This window comes from Branchiostoma lanceolatum, chromosome 5, assembly GCF_035083965.1.
Source record: "Branchiostoma lanceolatum isolate klBraLanc5 chromosome 5, klBraLanc5.hap2, whole genome shotgun sequence".
Classification (NCBI taxonomy): domain Eukaryota; kingdom Metazoa; phylum Chordata; class Leptocardii; order Amphioxiformes; family Branchiostomatidae; genus Branchiostoma; species Branchiostoma lanceolatum.
Window position 1 is genome coordinate 6164232 of NC_089726.1, and position 12519 is coordinate 6176750.

The 12519-nt window shown below is 41.6% G+C and overlaps 1 protein-coding gene across 10 annotated transcripts in view; it reads right to left on the reverse strand.

Moving 5' to 3' along the window:
* LOC136434634 (neuronal cell adhesion molecule-like) overlaps positions 1-12310 on the reverse strand; it is a 94904-nt gene extending 82594 nt beyond the window's left edge. For 9 of the 10 annotated variants that reach the window (XM_066427560.1, XM_066427558.1, XM_066427556.1 and 6 more), the window contains exon 1: positions 12202-12310. The gene's annotated coding sequence lies outside the window, so the exon portion shown is untranslated. The remainder of the gene's footprint in view (positions 1-12201) is intronic. The other variant, XM_066427552.1, reaches the window with a different exon arrangement.
* Between the last annotated feature and the right edge of the window lie 209 nt (positions 12311-12519).

Below are 12519 nucleotides of genomic sequence, written 5' to 3' on the forward strand. Positions count from 1 at the left end.
ATGTATGAGCCTGTGTGCCTATAAATGAGTGTATGTGTATGAGCATCTGAAAGGGAGTGTGTGAATAACTCTGTCTGTGTGTGTGTGTGCGTGTGTGTGTGTGTGTGCGCGCATTTGTGAGTTTGTGTACATAAATGTGTTTGTACATGAATGTATGTAGCTTTCTTTTTCAGCCACTGTTGATGTTATGCTTCAATGAACCCAGTTATTCTAATTAGTCTGCACAGAAGCCATGTAATCCATACTTATGTTAAACTTGTTACTACCTGTTGGGTGGTTTAGGGAAGGACACACAGGATGAATATATGTAAAGTAGGGGAACATTTGACCCTGACTTGTGTTTGACACTCCTTCAAAGTCAAGCTGGCATCTAATCTTTCCTAAACTACAAACAGGCCGAAGAACCTCAAGTGTTTTTAATTCCACCATGAGACCACATCAATCCAATTTGTTGGTTTGCGATCTATAGGGTAAAACACGAGCCATAGCGAAGCCACATTGCACTACCACTAGCTACTTGAAAAAGCATCATGCTTCACCTCAAATGAGGATGCCTTGAAACGAAAAAAAAAGGTTCTGAATATGGGGCTAAACTGAAGCATCAAGAAGGTCTGGATGCCTTTTTCCTTGAGGCGTAGCGAGCTATTAATTCACCATTAATGATAGCCGGCCCACTCTAATTCAATGTTGAATTATTAATGAAGCGTAATTGGTCGCTTTAATTTCACATAGCACGTTATTTGTTATCCTGAATTTAACATTAAGCGTTGTTGACAAATTCTTTATATTACATAGTCAAACCAGCTTGGGTGCCATACTATTTAGTTTGCCGTGGTTCCCATACTCACTCTGAGTCTCTTGCAAACTCAGGTGAACTAGCGGTAACTAGGACGACACTCTGGCTATAGTTGAATGTCAGATTGCCCAAAGTCACAACAGAGCGCTTGGTTGTATGCTGCACAAACTCCTTTCCAAAACCTTTCAAAAACAAGTCAAACATCGCCGGTTCTATTGAATTCACTGTTGAGCGTTACCAGTCCTCTTAAAAAAGTTAAATCTACCACTATGCATTTCCAGGATCCTCCCATGCAGATCCTCTATCAACACAAATGCATAGACTGAGAGAAAAGTCTGTACCGTGATACACAAACTGTATTCACACAAATAGAGCCTTACAAGGAGAGAATGAATATACTGGAAGTCAGATGCAAATTTTCCTCCAGTCCTACTAGGCATCTGTTTACTATAATATTCTCATCTTGGCCTCTTGCTGGATTTTATTTTCAACTAAGTCTGAGAAACAAGGAAATGAGTTGGCAAGGCCTGACCATCTCATACACCTGTACCCAAGGAGCTAACTACCCATGCAGCCTCCCAATTAGGGTTCCTCCAAACACTGGTATCATTTTTCTTCATAGGTGCCAGCCAAACCCATACATACAACTTGGGGAGCAAAATTAGAAATCTGACTCGCTTCCAACTGCTTTCAATTTTGGCTTTTAATCAGTTGAGGGGATTGTGAGCAATGAGGGGACTAGACTTATGGAAGTGGGACCAGAGGAATTAGCAGTGTTGGTACATGGTGTGGTGCATACCGATTGCAGCTATCAGGTATAATTGCGTTGGGCACTAATGTTTGTGGGAAGGAATAGGCGTGCCTTCCAGGAGACAGAGTCGATCGATATTACATACATTAGTCACGCCATTTGCCATTTACAACATGGGCTATTCCATTAAAAAAGTTTCATCCTGTTTATCACATGCAACAAAAAACAGACGATGGAAACGGCGTATGTTTGCAGAATCTTTAAAAGACTTAGATAGAAGAGGAGATGAGAATTAGAAACTTAAGAATTCTATACTTTTATCTTCCAGTTCATCATGTTAGAATCACTAATGGAATAGCTCATGTGCAATTTCTCAAGGAGCTATCTACCTGTGCTATTTCATTAAATGAATGGCGAGCATTTGTGGAGAACTGGGTATCAGGAAAACTATGCCTGGTCCAATAAAAAGGAAACTTCAAGTGTGATATTCATCTGCAGTACAGCCAGTAGGTACCCATCTGAGAAATGAGGCTGCTGTGGTGCCTTTTATTAGTTTTAACGTGAACAAGGCACCTCCTCGATCACAGGACCCCCATTTTACAAAGACGAATACTGCTCCAACCAGGGTGCCCTTCCCAGATCAAAAATCCAGACAAAAGTGGTTAAATGTTAAAGAAAATAAGAAACCAACAGAGCAGAAATGTGTAAGTACGCTCCATGATATGATATCAAGGTGGAGGGTTTACAAAACATTTCTAAACATTCCTATCAAATTACTAAAACGCTTTTGTCTTGAGCTGGATTTCCAACCGGTCTGAGGAAAACGGCTTCTTGAATACAGCAGCTGATAAACCCCTACAGCTGCTGAAATGCTTTACATCAAGGAACATCAAAGGAATTTAATGCCTCTGGGCCATAAAATGTGAGCGCGCTCTCCCGCTGAAATGGTCCCACAGAACATCATTAGTAGTCTTATCGCAGCTCAGCACTCCCAGTCTCATGTAGGAGAGACACATAAACCTACATCAGAAACGTTCCTACTTGCATTTTACATTCCGTTGTTATGAAGGGCTGTCCTTTCAATTCAGTGTGTAGATCTATCATGAAGTGAACATAGATAAGTGGTAACATTTAGCCCCCCCCCCCCTCACATCATTATCGAAGATGGTGTCCCTATAAATTGCATGTGATTTGTTATTTACATGGTGCGGGGCAAATGTACGTATCTAGTTAAAAAGAGCATTAAGATAATGTATTAGAACTTAGGTACCAAAGACCAAAACGACAATGCTAGACAGCTTCCTCGACTCAATTCTTACCGGTCCGAGGCAAGATTCCAACCGGTCCGAGGCATGATTCCAACCAGTCCGAGGCATTTCCAACCGGTCCGCGATACATTTCCTCACGTGCTGCGGTAGAATTCCAACCACTCCACGCCCGTGAGAATATCCTGCCCTACGCGCTGCCCTGCGCTGCGCTCCTCGACAGAATTTCCTGCCCTACGCGCTGCCCTGCGCTGCGCTCCTCGACAGAATTTCCTGCCCTACGCGCTGCCCTGCGCTGATTTCCTCGACAGAATTTCCTGCCCTGAAACCTGAAACCTGAAATAAACGGACCTGTCTCGCAGGACAATCCTACGGTGGCGAAAGTTCAAGTTGGCCACGTCCTTTCAGCATATCGCATGATCGAGTTATTTGATGAAAGTTCATACATGGACAACACAGACTACTGGTAACAGATTGGTCCTATAATCCCGTTTGGACATGATAGCATTTCCATAACATTCGATTTTATTCATGGCTGAGGCTATAACAGGATTTTCCCGTGAAAAGAATATCTTTTGTATTATCGACCGTATGTTTCTGTCAATGAATTTTATGGCCAATATTTAAATGTGCATATTACACAACATTGTTTTGTGGTGAAAGTGCCTGGGTTGCCAATTTGACCTTATCTCCGTAGCCGACTCCCTTCAAACATTTGACTCTATTTGGCCAATTTCTACTATTTTCCCAGCGACCCATGGAGACTGGTAGAGTTTGTTTGTTTGTTTGTTTATTTTTATTTTACCAGGGGAGTCATATCGCCAGCTGGCGTTTTTCAATGAGCCCTGGGGGGGAAATCCCCAAACAAAGTTGTTTACATAAAATAACAAGTAACAATACATAATGTGAAGTAAAATTGATTTGAAACCAAAGTAACTTAGATAACATATAAAACAAAACATAATATTACCAAATATATAAATTAACATCATATACTAAGTGACAAAATATAATGGAATAAAATGAAATGAAATCAGGTTGAATTTGCATATCAATGTTGACATAATGTGAAATCATATTAATAAATGAGTGAACCAAAAATATATTTACATAAGAGATAACCGACATTTAAACACTAGTTGAGTTCTCTTGTATATATAGTTTTGAAAGCACCGATAGATGTTGCATCTCTTACTTGAAGTGGCAGTGAGTTCCATAGGACCGCGCCAGAGAAAGAGAACGATCTCTTCTTGTACTGTAGGCGTGCTTTTGGTAGTTGAAGCCCCCCTGTGTGCTGAAACGGGTGTTGTGTGTATGGGTATGGGCAGAAGTTGTGAAAAGTTGGGACATGTGTGGTGGTGATAGGTCATTTAGTGCTTTGTACATTAAGACGGTCTAGTTGATATTGACAATCAGGGCTTCCTTTTAGTTTGCACACACGTGTTTTTAGAGATGGTGATAGTCAGAACGAAGCACTGAAAAAGTTTTCAACATCGACACGACCTGACTGGCTGTTCACATTCACAACACGAGTGACCCTTGACCCATCTGGGATCGTCCACTGTATGAGCGTGGGGGACAGGGGGCTGTGCCGTGGTACGGTTAGAATTCTGCCGTAGCGCGAAAGGAAATTCTGTCGAGGAACGCAGCGCAGGGCAGCGCGTAGGGCAGGAAATTCTGTCGAGGAACGCAGCGCAGGGCAGCGCGTAGGGCAGGAAATTCTGTCGAGGAGCGCAGCGCGGGGCAGCGCATAGGGCAGGAAATTCTGTCGAGGAACGCAGCGCAGGGCAGCGCGTAGGGCAGGAAATTCTGTCGAGGAGCACAGCGCAGGGCAGCGCGTAGGGCAGGAAATTCTGTCGAGGAGCGCAGCGCAGGGCAGCGCGTAGGGCAGGAAATTCTCACGGGCGTGGAGTGGTTTGAATTCTACCGCAGCACGTAAGGAAATGTATCGCGGACCGGTTGGAAATGCCTCGGACTGGTTGGAATCATGCCTCGGACCGGTTGGAATCTTGCCTCGGACCGGTAAGAATTGAGTCGAGGAAGCTGTCTAGCATTGTCGTTTTGGTCTTTGGTACTTAGGAGATATACTTGTTGAACAGTTGAATAGCTACAAGTCTAACAGTTACAGAAAGAGCTACTGCACCATACTGTAAATTCATTTATTCATATAGGAGTGGAAGGGGTTTTTGCTTTGTCTTAGATTTGCAGTTAAAACAATTCTGTAGAACAGTAGTCAGAAAAAAAACATGTCTCCAGTGTCATGAATTTGTCGCATGAGGTCACTGCGAAAACCCTGAAAATAAAACACTGCAAAAATTTTCAGATTTACTATATTAAATCAATCAATCAATCAATCAATCAAAATGGTTAATTCACAAAAAAGGCATTGCAGCCAAAGGCTGAATTGTGCCCTCTGTACATATAGCACTTTGTTTTCACATCACACATTACACAAATCATTTAAAATCATTTACAGTGGTATTAAAATAATTTCAATGCATTGGCATTAGGTTAGCCTATTTGATATCAGCTTGCTTATCATATAGACAATTCGATCCAGTTCATTTCATAGCATTCAGCAACCTAAAAGCAAGGGCAGTACCACTTGAGAGGCGTTCAACCTCCACAGAGGGGTATCCCAGGATTAGTTTACATTTCCTCTGGTTTTACACTGGGGTCCATGATTTGTTTAGGGTGAGAAGTAATCAGCATTGCTGAGATAAGGGACACAAAGGCCCACAGGCACCCCATGTGTACCCAAGCTTCCCTGTATAAACATCCACTCAATTAGTCAATACACTTACATTACAAAAAACAACCGCATTTCAATGGCTCTTTAGGACAGAGGTAAATATCTAGAGTGTCAAATGCACAAACCGCAACTGTAAACTAGAATAGATATCATAAACTTTACATTGAGTTTGAGTCTATTTAGCTCCACTTTTCTCTGTATACTTCAATGGCTCTTTAGGACAGACTGTAAATAATAAGAGTGTTAAATGTGCTAACCGCAACTGTAAACTCACTAGGATAGGTACCGTTTCATAAACTTTACATTGAAGTTTGAGTTCATTTACATACACTTTTCTTTATCGGTACCCAAACAAACTACATGAACCATCATAGAGAAAACAACACTTCAATGACTCTACATAATGAGAATGTCAAAGTTAATGCACAAACCGCAAATGTAAACTACAATAGATATCATAAACTTTACATTGAAGTTTGAGTTTATTTACATACACTTTTTTCTGTCTGTACCCAAATAAACTACATGAAGTATCATAGGGAAATTTCAAAACAACACTCCGAATTCCAATCATTCTTCGGGATATACTGTACATAATAAATGTGTGAAATGAACAAAGCACAACTCTTATTCTTAACTTCAACTGTACATTGTATATTATATAAACTTTACATTCTCTGTTACAGTATCATACAAATAAACTACATGCACTATCACAGTTAAAACAATTGGCAAAGTTCACACGATAAACGTATCAAGTGATTAATCTCCAATCAGATGTTACGTTATGTTTTCCCTGGGAGGCAGTTGGGCAACAAAGAAAACGTAACAATTTGGCCCCTAAACATCTACTTGGAGATTATCAAGAGATAGAGCTAGATAGGTGATAGGGACTAGTCAAGAAAAATGTCTATGACGATTGTAATTGGTCTCATCCAAGTTGTAACTGCCCGCCATAACGACACGCTGACTGACAAGAATAACAACCTCAGCACATTTCTGTAATCACATGCAGCACTTGGACATCACAACATGTCATTACTGGTGTCTGGGAATGTGCAAATGAACAGTGAGAATTTCAATTGGTGTAAGCAAATGCACATGGAAAACTGTTGTCAGAATTTACATTCTAGTACTGGATGTTAGAAATGAACTACAGGGATGTATACCAAGTACTATTAGGATACCTTACCTCATAAGTACTGTAAATGCATTTAACTTTGCATGGTTTTTATTTCGCGCTTATGGGAAAATTGAGTGTCCGCCATGGTTTTCGCTTAGTTTGTGTAACGCAATCTTCCCTGTCTGGGGCTGTGAAATATTGGGCAATAAGATGTTGGGCCAGCCAATATTATAAAGCGTGATTAAATCAGGCTTTAATAGTGGATAGTTTTCTCCAGACGATGAAGGACCGCCGTCTCGACTCGTGACTGGAAAGTCTCTACATAAGCAAGTAAGTAAGCAAATCAGGCTAACTTTTGCTTGACATGGGGTGTTTTTTCTTTCAGAAATTGTCAGTGAACCAAGCAAAGGCATTGTTTCGGCCTGTTAAAGATCTAGAGGATGTTGATGTCTGCAACAGTCTGTTACCTCACACAAACCAATCGGACCTGCATGTGTTTCCAGTTTTCTAAACATGCCATCCCCTGTTAATCTGTACACCATCTACACAACAGAGAATGGATCACTCAAGGCTGTACAAATCACCCAATGGAAAAATGATTAGCTTTTCAACCACAGAGGCTGAAAAAACAATCTAACAGTAGCTAAGAATGAAGGGTGTCATTCCATCACTGGCAAACGAGAGAATGTACAATGTACATTCTAGCATTCCCAAAGTTACTTCAATGGGGAATCACCCGTTGGAAAAATAACTATGCACCTCCTCACCTTGAGGCTTGATTGAAAAAAAACATAGCGGTAGGCCTAAGAATGAAGAGTATTATTCCATCTATGCAAATTAGGGAATCTAGTGTTGCCTTACATTTAGGCAGAAATAATTTTTTTTTGCAAGCTTCTGAAAAATGAGGGATTATGTTGCAATGAACCTGTTGAAAAAACAAAAGTATGTTGTAAAATTGTAAAAACCCAAAGGGGCAAGTACGCCGCTCCCGGGATTCGAACCCGTGCCGATCCCGATCCCCACGGCTTGGGAATCCAACACGCTAATCACTAGGCTAAAAGGTCCGGACCAGTTAGACTGGTCAGTTGGAGGCGCTTGAACCCCACTGTTACAGAATGTCTATGTAGAAAAGTGGTCTACATTTTTGTACTCCTTCATCAAATATGGAGTCTCCAGGGATGTCACCCACAAAGTGAAGTTTGGAATGCCCAAGAATACAAGCAGGGCACAGAATGTCAAAAAAGGGGTTAGCCCTTTCAAGTATGCATCTACATTTCAAGACAACCCAAGCTAAATACTTATTTTGGCATAGTAAAGAATCCTCCCACATACATGTATACATCAGTACCACGTCTTTGGCTAGATTTAAACAGATGTGCAGTGTACGTCAATGTCAATCAATGCAGAGCCACATGGTCAACAGGCTGTGTAAGCAAAAAGGGATTCTGGGGTTGTATTTACATTCCAAACACCAAATGCCTGTCTAACTCTAAGACTACAGTGTGTTTCCACTGCACTCCTTTTGTGGCTGGAATAACAGCAGAACTTTCCCAAATAGGGTGAAAATATATGGCCAGAGCTGTTAGGATGAAAGAAAAGATTGATGAACAAACTAATGATTAACTGTTAATCTCCAAGCAGATGTTGGGTGGAAAGATGTCAATTTTCCACCATGGCCATCAGAAACTGAGAAAGCCAATCAGAAACGCTCAAATTAACAACTACAGTACTTGAAGAGTAACAAACTTGACCTTCTTTGGCTGGCTAACTTGTCTAGTGTTTAGTATCTACTCTAAGTCTAACTTTTGAGTTTGGCTGGTAGAAAATGACTTTACACCAGGGCAGTTTCCAACATTTAAACATTTTCATGTCATGAACTTCAGATATTTTGGACAGATGAGACAAAATGTTTGTCTGTTCCAACAAGCCAATTTCCATTCAGGGATGGAGGACAGGTACGGGTCCTGGGGACAGCCAAATGACTTTGGACAAAGGTCTACTTAAGATGGAAACCTTGATGCAAAGATTACACTGTTTTTACACTGTAACAAACTGTTACAATTTCTGTTACAAGAGCACTGTAACAAAATGTCCCAATTCCGCCACAGTAACCGTAAACACTAAAGAAAGCCCCAGTAAGGACAGTAACCCCTTGGATGTAAAAACATCTGCACTGACCCAAGCAGCGAATGAACCACCATGCCTGCGGGCATGCTAGCACAGTTTACCCACCATGTAGGGGCTCAAAAGGAACACTCATGTGAATCCATGCTTTCCGTCTCGTACATGGGTGGCAAAAACGGTTGCCAAAATATTTACCGGCTGTTTAATCAACACAGGCTCGACTGGTAAACACCTCCTGCAAACAGTTCAAAACAAACCGACAGTCTGTGAATGCAAGATGCATTTCCAAGATTTCTGCGCTTATTTGTTTGCCATGAGGCACAAGAATGGGGTGGAATAATACTACTGATACTGAGCTAGCCAGTTGGTACAAGGTGTATCCCATGATATCTTGAGCATGATGAAGCTAAAAAGATGTTTTGTTGTATTTTGTATATTATCACTGTCCCCAGGGCTTTGTTTGTTTGTTTCGTTCAGACCCTTGAAGTGCATATAGGGCAGCAAGTTACCTTGCTGTTTCAGTACCAGGGTATATTTCTAAAGGGAGGGGTTTCTAGCCCTTCTCCTTTGACATGACCTCCCACCTCCTAGAGCACGGGACCCCATTGTACATCCCTTCTGAAAGACAGGTGCAGCCCCAACCGAGATGCCCTTCCCAGGATTGAACCAGGGGTCTCCCAGTTAGCAACTAATTGGAACCTGGAGCTCAACTGTGAGACTGCCACCAGTTGAGCCCAGGGCTAGCACTGTAAAGTATTTAATAGCCATTGGCTACATGTAGTTGGGCGGACTTAACTGTATGTCTCCGCACAGCCGAACCGGTAAATAAATAAATTGAAGAGACACACAGTTACAAACGCGCACAAAGCAGAGAATTGGTATCATGGTAGAAATTCGGCTACCAGGATGGACAAACAATCTGTTCAAAAGGAACTGTTCATTTGTGTCTTCAACATGTAAATTTTTTATTAATGCTCGGATAGTTTCTGTACAAAGGGTACAAACAAGAGGGATAAAACCTATCCTGCTAAAACCCAACTTAGCTAAATCCTTCTGAAGCATTATGTACTACACAGTACACGGTAAACCACAAAGTGCCGGTATCATAGCAAAGATTGGCCTGAGCAGATTGTGAAAACAAACTGTTTAAAACAAACCGGTCCTTCTGAGAAGTTCTGTGACTTGAAGACGCATCAGTGAGATTTGGAGATTTGGTTTTCTCTTGTCAAAGCTACAGTAGCAAGTGTGGCGGAAAACACTCATTTGAATAACATCCAACTTTTAGATAAACCCTCTTGATGTAAAGTTATAGTGCAAAGTTGAAGACCCAGTATTACTGGCATTATCAGTAGAAATTTGGCCAAAGTAATAAGTCTCCTTCTTTGAGAATCAGTTTAAATCAGTATTTCACCTTGGTACAAATCATCAAAAGTTCAAAGTTCAAGGTATAACTTACTACAAGTAAGGCAGAAAAAAATAAATTTGACTGATGCCCAACTTCGATAAATTCCTGTGAAATAGGTGCAATGCGGAAGGCATGACACACCACAAGCTTTATTGGCAGTTGGCACCATAGCAAAGACTCAGGCCCTGAGGACTTAACTGGTAACATGGTTACTCACTGCCAATTTTTTATCCCTCCCTGACTGCTGTCCTACTACTCTGAACCTCAATGGGAGGAATCTCTAAAACAGAGCTGGAAGAAATCCAAGAAAAACATCCTCCATAGACTGGACTGGTAATTCAATTTGTGTGCCGCAGCGCATAGCGAAAACTTGTTTCCGGTGGTGCATACCTGTATGATATAATCTGCGTTCTTGCAAATAATCCAATAAGAAGAACTGTCCACTGCTGGACATGCATTTTCTCTGCATGCCCAGATCTTACATTTAGAGGGGACATCGGCAAAGAGACAAGACTGATAAGTATCAGTGGAGATTTATGCTAATTACAGCTAGCTAAATCCAATAAGAGATTACCTACTGGTCTTACTGGTGGTGCATTGTTAAATATGATATTTAAGCACAAAATTCTAATATTGTTAACCTGTAACAAGCAAATATGTCAAATTTTATATGTCAAAACATCAGCCAAATGACGCATACATGTAAGTGTCATAAAATACGCAAAGTGCCATAAAAGTATATCGTTAAAGTATGCAAAAACAGTCATATGAATGACGCAGCACATCACTACAGCTAAGTACCAGACACAACAATTATATATGTGATATTGATCGGCGTCTTGATATTGGTTCAACAGCCACTAATGGGGTTTTGAACGTGAATATTGCGCAGGCACACATGTGCCGTACGTCATGCGAAATCTATTTCCCGGTCCCTTGACAATGGCCAAACCCCTGCGCCCCACTAAAAATAGCTCTGGAGCAAAATAAATCATTACTATGACAGCAGAGAAGAGACTATAAGGAAAGTGCATGTAAGAGAGTCGTGTGATGACACTGTTACCATGGCAACTGCATCCAAGACTGCAATCAAATATCTCACAAAAAACTGTAACATCCCTCCTGCCTTTATGCACACAAAAATGCATAATACATTACCAACTGCGGGCATAGCGTGTCTGCACATGCTACTTTCTACAATATTCCTCTTCTTCCCTTTTGGTGATAAAAATGTTAGGGTCAAAGAAGGAGGCTACTACAATAGCCCCATGCATGATATGACAATGGCAGCGTCTATGCAGAGGAGAAACACGCCGTTTAGCCCAGTTGTTTGCCAGTGCAGCTGTTGTGTTCAATTTTACATGGGGCCCCACCTCCCTACAGTATCTGTACCGCACCGTGCATCATTCCTCTACTACACACGCCCGCCCACATTTTCATTTGAATTTTACTGGAAAACCATCACGTCAAAATTACCTAAAAGCGATCTAAACTGGCTACACAACGAATGTACACAATGTTTTCGGTACTACAAAGGTAAAACCCTTATCACACAGTCATTTGCCCCTGGGAATTTTGTCCTAGGGACACAAATTTGTCGTCTGTCCGACGACATTTGCCTTACAAAAGGTCGGACCCGTTAGCTCCTGGAAAAAAAAGATGACAGCCCGGCGTTTTTCCTGGAATACACAACCGAATTGTGTGTGGGTGGTAGCTAACAGGCGAACTGATGCTTGTGTGTCTGAACCGATAGCTCCATCTATCGGAGATAAATTTTCGGAGACGCAGAGAGACAGAAATCGACACCACACACACACACCCTCTTCTTCCACCATCATGGAAACTTGAAGCGGCCCACAGGCACAGCGCGCGACACTGCACCACATTTTTCCGCAATGTCGGAAGCCGCTCGGAAGCTATACTGCACCGGGACACTCGTCTATAACGATCATCTAACAAACAACATTGAGAAAATGTAAACTTACCTTCTGTAAATGGATGCAAATATGCAGAAAACAATCCGAAACGCTAGGCCTGTCGTCAGCTCAGCGGCCCGCTACCATTTGACAGCGCGCTAGCCGTGTATATAGTAGACCACGTGACGCCGGGAAAGATATTTGCATAATTTATCGGTCACTTTCACTTACGGTCCACTAACGTGTGACGTGAGGGGAAAGTGAAATGTAGATCACCGAGCAGATGTATGGCTTCGGCGTGTTGCACGTTTTTCCGTGGAGTTTTCCGTGGAGCATGTATTGTTTCAGCTTGTTTGTGCAGACGTTTGTGGCATTTTAGTGCGTATT